The sequence below is a fragment of the Archocentrus centrarchus genome, chromosome 2 (genome assembly GCF_007364275.1).
Source record: "Archocentrus centrarchus isolate MPI-CPG fArcCen1 chromosome 2, fArcCen1, whole genome shotgun sequence".
In the NCBI taxonomy this organism is placed as follows: Eukaryota; Metazoa; Chordata; class Actinopteri; order Cichliformes; family Cichlidae; genus Archocentrus; species Archocentrus centrarchus.
The window spans coordinates 12,611,451-12,619,578 of record NC_044347.1 but is presented as its reverse complement, the minus strand read 5'-3'; positions in this window follow the sequence as shown (position 1 = coordinate 12,619,578).

Below are 8,128 nucleotides of genomic sequence, written 5' to 3'. Positions count from 1 at the left end.
GCCTTCGGTTCTACCTGTACATGTTTCTACAAAAGAATCACAGTGGCGATCGCTCTGAACTCTCTTCGGGCTGGTTTTCAACTTTGCTCTGTGTTGTCGGCTTTGAGTTCATACATAAAACTAAAAGAAAGATCCCATGTCGTCATTAGGATCGGGATCAGGTCTATATTGTTAACTGGTAATTATGTGACAATGTATTTCAGGTCGTAATGATTGTAATGTAACGAGAGATGTAACAAATTACTTTCTCCAGCGAGCAATGACGTAAGTACTGCATTACTTTTAAGAAAAGTAAGGAGTAATGTGTAATACACATTACTTTGATGCTCATTTTTTTGTTTCAGTACGCTCAATATCTTTATACTTAAGGTTTTAGAGAAAAGGGAGGGATTAAAGGTAGGCTTTTTTAAAAGAAATTATTGAATTTGATCAAATAAGCTCCAAACAAAAAGACCAGAGGTGCTACTTTGCATTGAAAAAGTTCATTTCTGCTGGAGATGGATTATGATTTGATTATGATTTGTTTTCTGTGCAACATCATATTGTAAACACAAACAGAAACTGGGATTTTCTTGTTATGAAATGCACACACGATAAAGAACTGTGGTGAAAAACTGTACGGAAATTCAGCACCCCGTGGGACTTATTTTTGTGTGTAGTACTAAAATCAGCCTGCGTTCTAAAATAAGCACAAATTTCTCAATCCAAAAAGAGAACAAGAGGCATGCAGCCATGTGATATTTTGCTTACAGCATCCTGCCAATAACATGACTTGCTGTGGTCTTCAGTCTGACTCAGACTTGACTCAGGTGGTCCTGATCACAGCACTGCAGGAGGTCTAACCGGGGTCGTCTGGGGGGTTTTGGAACGGCGTCAGCGCCGGGCTCATCTTTAACCCGTGACCTACTCTGCTGTCTGCTCAGTTACACTTCACAGTTTAGTCATTTAGCTCGGTGGTCTCCAGCAGTTTGCCTTGCAGGGGCAAGAGTCTGCAGGTTTCTGCTGTGAGAAAACACAGCAGCAGCAGCAGCAGCAGCAGCCAGTTTCACTACCTCGTACAACTCAGTGAGCCTCTAACAGTCAAAACAAAACATGAACGGTGTAGTCTGTGGCTTTGGCTTGGCATAGATAATGTGTGCTTTTACTTATTATATGTTTAAGCACCATAAAACTAAACTATGAGTGTACACATTAAAGATGACATCACTGTCTGATAAGGACATTGTTACTACTGTTGTGAATCAGATACTTGGAGAGATTTGATGAGCATATTTTGTTTTATTTTAAGAAATAATGGTCTAAAAATGTACTGAAATATTTTGTATATGTACTGAAGCCCCTCGGATTAACATATATTTGCTCTTAAATACCTCTAAAAATTATGTAAATACTGGGAAAAAACACATTTGATGAATTACAGGCAGATCGTTATATATCCTAGGCATGTAAGTAATGTATTTCCAAATTAACATGTTAGAAACTAGAAATGGACATGAAAGCTTAAACAATAAAAGTAAAGGTGATTCATCTTCCTTTTGATTTGATCAAAACACTAGTCACAACCCTGAATGGATGGATGGATGGATGGTCAGTCCCTGATCACCTTTGGGAAACTTAAAAATGCACTGCTGATGGTTTCCAACTTCAAAAATCAAGAAAGTCGAGCAACTGGAACTGTCATGTGATGGTGTGTAGTGGAGATGAGGACCCAAATGTTGGATGCAAGGGCAGGCAGTTTTAACAAAAAAAAAAACTAGCCGTTTACATGACTCAATATCCAGAGTTCAAAAGGCAAAACATAAAATACAAAGGAAAAGTGCAAACTACAAAGTTACTGAAACCTAAAAATGCAAACACATACTGGGGGTAGGGAGCACAGAAGCTGGAAGACACAAGGGGAAGGAGAAAAATAAGCAGACACTCTGATAAAGCAAGACTGAGAGGGGAAGTGGAGATAGCTGGGGAGGACGAGACAAAGGTGAACAGAATCACAGCAGACGAGACCAGGGAAGCAAAAGTAAAAAGCAAAGCACAAAGAACACCAGTCTCAAAATAACACAGGAAGTGCAAAACTACACCGGGAAACAGACACAGGAATGAACTGAATACAAGAAACTTGCCACACGAGGAAGGAACAAAGAGGGAGGAATTACACTAAAGCAACTTAGTACAGAGGTCAAGTGTAAATACACTAAGAAAAGAAATACAAGACATAAACATTACAAAAACCTGGTATTTCATATTATCATTAAATAAACACAATTAGAAAGTCTAAAAGCTCCAAAACACTTGGTCCAATGACTTAGAACCATGACAGGAACAACAAACTTTACTCCAATGGGTGTCATTTTCAAGCTTGAGCCATTGCGGTTAATGAGAAGCAACCCTACCTCCGAACTCTATCTTTTTAAAAAGGTGCTTTTTTTTGAGGAATAAACAAGTCAGTTAGTATATATTTTTTGTCTCCTCTTTCGCAAAACTTGTGATAGCGCGGGGATAGATGGCACCAGGTATTTGTAACAAACCATTTCACCTATCTCGATTATTAAAAGAAGAAAATAAAAACCATTTTAAACCAATAACAGTAAAGCTGACTCATTTCATCACTTTTGATTTGCAAAACAATAGACAGTCTTTGATCACATCATATGATGCTTCTGACAAACTGCACTGCTGACGGTTTTCAACCACTAAAAAGAAGAAAATCAAGGGACTGAAATGAAAAAGTTTAGGGGTAAGTCTGATCTTTTTTATCAACTTTCTCGTGAGGGCTCAAAACCACCTTCAAGTGTCTCGTAAACCTCTTTTAACCCTGTGAGGTCATCACAATGATGAGAAGCAGCCCTCACCCAAACCCCAAATCCAGAAAGCACGTACTGTGACAGCACAGAGTTAGAGGGACTAAATGTAAGCCTGGAGTTTCAGAACCGCGTGTGTTTGCCCCCCACCCCCCGGATGCATTTCAGATTTAAAATCTTGTAAACTAGAATACCAGAATAGAAAAAATAGGGGGAGGGGCGAAATTAAAGTAATAACAGCAAAGGTGACTCATCCTCTCACCACTTTTTTTTTCATTGTGATTTTCAAAACAGTATTCAGCCTTTGATGACATCACGCAACGTGTGTCTCACAAATCAAACTGCTGATGATTTCCAACCACAAAAATGAACAAAATCAGGGGACTGAAACAACAAAGACTCTGGGTTAATGTACTCACACTTATAAACTGGGAGGTCTAAGTCATTAATGATCTTACTTAACCCTAACCTTTTGTTATCAAAATATCGAATTAAATTATTTATTTATTGTTCTTTTAAAATTGCTCTCCAACATCTTGGCAATCAGGGGACAGATAAAGTGCTTCTTTAAACCTGTGGGGTCATCAAAATGATGAGAAACATTAATAACCTAACCCCTAAATCTGTGTTGTGGGGAAAAATAAAATCAATTTTTTGGGTTCCCCAACTGGCAAAACCTGGGAGAACAATATTTATACTACAAATATTCTGACAGCACAGGGCCAGGATTACTAAAGGCTCAAAGCTGTATTTGTAGCCCTTGAGTTTCAAGGCCAGGCATTTGTCCCTGATCCCTCTAAGGAGTCTTGGAGAGGACACCGGGCGACATCGCCACTTTTGCTGCTTTTTTTGCATCTGTCTCGCCTCTCTGTCACGGCACAGCGAGGCGAGGGAGCTAAAAATAGCTTCAGGTTGTATCTGGGCAGCAGCTGGCCTAAAGTGACGGATCAGTCTGAATGCTCTTTAATATTGATGGTAATTGGTACAATTAAGAAAATGGACTCTGGATGAGGCTCTGCAGCATGCACATTAACATTAGTTTTGGTGCTTCGGCTCAGAGGCAACAAAGCACGAGAAAAGGAGCAGGTTAGGAGAAAGAAACTGGATGCTGAGATGGTGAGATGGTGGAAAATGACCTCTTTTGGGTGTGAAGGCCTATTTTTTTTTGCATCTGAAAATTAGGAGAAAATTGTTCAAGCAAAATATATTTTAGGGTTGCTGTTGAGGATGAAAATTAAAAACTGGTGGCATTATTCACATTCCACCCCCCCCCCCCCCCCCCCCCCCCCAAAAAAAAAAAAAAGTCAAATAGCAGTAATGACTAACATGTACCACTCTCTTTGTTCGAGTAATTGGAAACGTCTGCAGGTCAGTGCTGCAGTAATTCCCTGCAATTTTCAGAGACATGCCAGTGAATAAAAGCCAGCCTCTTCTCGACCTTCCGCGTCATTTAAATTAAAATGTGTGGCATTGTTCTGCAGCTCGTGGTCATGACACCTCAGAAGAAAAACAACACCATTATACTGTTCATTATTAAGGACCCCGCAAGACAAAATAACAACAACAGCATCAACAGCACAGGGGCTGATGAAATTTCTCCACGGATATCAGACAGGCTGAGTGTGCCAAGAAGGTTTTGATTTTATTATTTCTTTTTCTTTCTTTTTTTGTTTTTTTTTTTTTTTATACGACAGCACATAGTCTAGTTTTTGAGGAAGCCTATTACTGTCCTCCCACACACACCCATCAGTAGCAGGCGCACCACGACCTCAATAACCCTCCACACTCATATAGAGGCTGGCTGAGTCCATTTAAGACTCTATAAATCCACCAGCAGCTCCCAGAGCGCTACTGCCATCAAGTGGCTGCTTTACCACACAGCACAGACAAACGCTGAGCTTAAGTGCAGAAATACTTCAGTGTAAATGAATCACAACACCCTTCATTACTGGTGTAGATATTTAAAAATAGTCATATACATTACACTGGAGTGGTGTGGACTTTTGGGGGTACTTTTACTTGAGGATATTTCTAAATATATGACTTTTTACTTTTACTCAAGTAAAACCTGCTCCCCTCTACTGTTTTTGTTTTTGTTTTTTTTAAGTATCAGGGCCAGTTCTAGGCTGTTATATTAGATACAATTTTATTTTAAAAATGTTTTACCAGTAAGCCCCATTGAGGCTTCCCCCCATAGAGGACTTCTACCCTCTCATCTTTGGTTTTGGGGATGATGTGGTCCTTCTGGCTTCATTGAATGGTAGATAAACTCTAATTTGCACTGGAGTAGTTTGCAGCTAATGTGAAACGACATGGATCAGAATTCACACCTCAAAGGTCGAGGTCATGGTTCTCAGCTGGAAAAGTGTGGAGGAAGTAGTTGCTGCCTCGAGTGGAGGAGTTCATGCATCTCGGGATCAGAGTGGAGCTGTGCAAAAATCTTGAGCCACCCCTCATTTCTTTATATTTTGCTTCCAAGCAGCCAGACTTTCTTGTAATTTTTGAAAGTGGTCTTATATACTCCTGTGGGCTTTCTGAAAGTCTTTCAAAGTTCTTCTTTGGACACTGTCTGCTTTTTCACTCATTCTCAGTGTTTGTTAAGCCACTTAACACTTACCCATGAATCATTCAAGCATAAAAAAAGGCACCTAACTCCAGGGATGAACCAATGTCGTGTCTACACATAACAGACAACTTAGCAAAGAACCAATTTTAAACAGCAGACGAACAGTATCTGAAAGTCATGTCCTTAAGAAACAGGAAAATAATCCAGCAAAGACCTGACACAGGACCTGAGAGGTGCATCTGGACCTTTGGTTGATCCATCTACTGTTCACTGAAGCCTCATCAGAAATGGTCTCAGAGGTTGTCAAGAAGCCATTCTTAAGAAAGGGAAACAGAGAAAAGGCAGAATTAGAAGAACACACAATGTAACACTGGATTGGCCTCCCCAGAGCCCGGACCTCAACATTATTGAAGCAGTGTGGGATCATCTTGACAAAGAACAGAACAAAAGGCAGAAACATCCAAAGAAGAGCTTTGAATGTCCTTCAAGAAGCCTGGAGAACTATTCCTGAAGACTACTTAAAGAAATGAGAAGAAAGCTGCCTCAGAGAGTTCAGACTGTGCTGAAGAATAAAGGTGGTCACACCAAATGCTGACTTTCAAGCTTGTTAAATTATCTAAACTCAGTTACAAGGCACTGAATGTTCCTATCCTAACCTTGGGCCATGACCCAGGACACAGTCCAGAGATTATGGCTCTCAGCTTGCTTGGGAACTCTTTGTTATTCCTCCAGAAGAGCTGAAGAATGTGTCTTGGAAGGAGGAGGTCTACTGCCTCTATGATATGGACCCAGATAAGCAGATGGATGGTCAGTCCCACTGAGATCAAAATCCCTTTTATGAGAGAAAGCTGGCCAATGTAGCAGCCATGCAAAGCTCACAAAACACAACATAAAATTCAGCTCCTACATCTATACAAATACCCACAAAATAAACACTGGAAACCACATACCTCTTTCAACACATTCATCATTACATCAATTTCTGCGTGGAAAACACTGTGCCCACCAGGAGGGTACGGTGTTTTTCAAACAACAAACCCTGGATCAACTCTGAAATAAAGGCTCTCCTGAAGGAGAAGAAGAGAGCCTTTAGATCAGGAAATAAGGAGGAGCTGAGAGCCATGCAGAAGGATCTGAGAAGGAAAATCAGGGATGGAAAAAACATCTACAGGAAGAAGATGGAGGACCAGCTACAGCAGAGCAACATCAGTGGGGTTTGGAGGAGTTTGAACTCAATTTCAGGCCACAAACCAAGCCCTAGGGTTGTGGGAGACTTAGAGTGGGTTAACAACCTGAACCAGTTCTTTAACAGGTTTGACCAGCCACCCACCCCTCCCCCAGCCCAGTCCCCCCTGCTGTCAGCCCCACCATCTTTAATGACTGCCAACCTTTCTTCTTCTTGGGACCTCACACCTCTCAGCTCTCAGCCATCACCCACCCCCTTCACTTCTGAGGACTCCATCTCACAACCCCCATCCCCCACATCCATCTTGTCCCTCTCAACTCATCATGTGAGGAAGGAGCTACGTAAGATCAAGGTGCGAAAGGCTGCTGGTCCAGACGGCATCAGCTCCAGGCTCCTGAGGTGCTGCGCAGATCAGCGGTGTGGCATCATGGGATACATGTTCAACCTGAGCTTGAAGCTGGGGAAAGTACCACAACTGTGGAAGACCTCCTGTGTGGTACCGGTACCAAAGACCAAACATCCAAAGGATCTTAGCAGCTACAGGCCGGTAGCCCTGACATCGCATCTAATGAAGACCCTCGAGAGGCTGGTCCTCAACCATCTACGCCTCATGGTGTCGTCTTCGTTGGACCCGCTGCAGTTCGCCTACCGGCCTGGCATCAGGGTGGATGACGCCATCATCTACCTCCTGCACCGAGCTCTGACCCACCTGGAGAAGCCTGGAAGCACTGTGAGGATCATGTTCTTTGATTTCTCCAGTGCTTTTAACACCATCCAGCCAGGACTTCTGAGAGACAAGCTGGAACTGTCAGGAGTGGACCACCACATCTCCGAGTGGATACTGGACTACCTCACTGACCGCCCACAGTACGTGAGGACACAGGGCTGTGTCTCTGACAGGCTGGTCTGCAGTACGGGGGCCCCGCAGGGAACTGTGCTGGCACCGTTCCTCTTCACCCTCTACACTGCAGACTTCTCCATCAACTCCCCACGCTGCCATCTGCAGAAGTTCTCTGACGACTCTGCCATAGTTGGCCTCATCACAGGTGAGGATGACTCAGAGTACAGACAGTGGACTCAGGACTTTGTGGACTGGTGCCAGCGGAACCACCTCCTGATCAACGCCGCTAAAACCAAGGAGCTGGTGGTGGATTTCCGCAGGCGCAGACCCACCACACGGACACCGGTGAACATCCAGGGAGTGGACATTGAGATAGTGGACTCTTATAAGTACCTGGGTGTTCACCTAAACAATAAACTGGACTGGACTCATAACACTGATGCGCTCTACAGGAAGGGTCAGAGCAGACTCTACCTGCTGAGAAGGCTGAGGTCTTTTGGAGTGCAGGGGACACTCCTGAAGACCTTCTATGACTCTGTGGTGGCATCAGCCATCTTCTATGCAGCAGTATGTTGGAGCAGCAGCTTGTCTACAGCTGAGAAGAAGAGGATAGACAAGCTCATCAGGAAAGCCAGCTCTGTCCTAGGATGTCCTCTCGACTCAGTGCAGGTGGTGGGAGACAGAAGGACTCTGACCAAAATAACATCACTGATGGACAAGGTCTCCCATCCCATGCA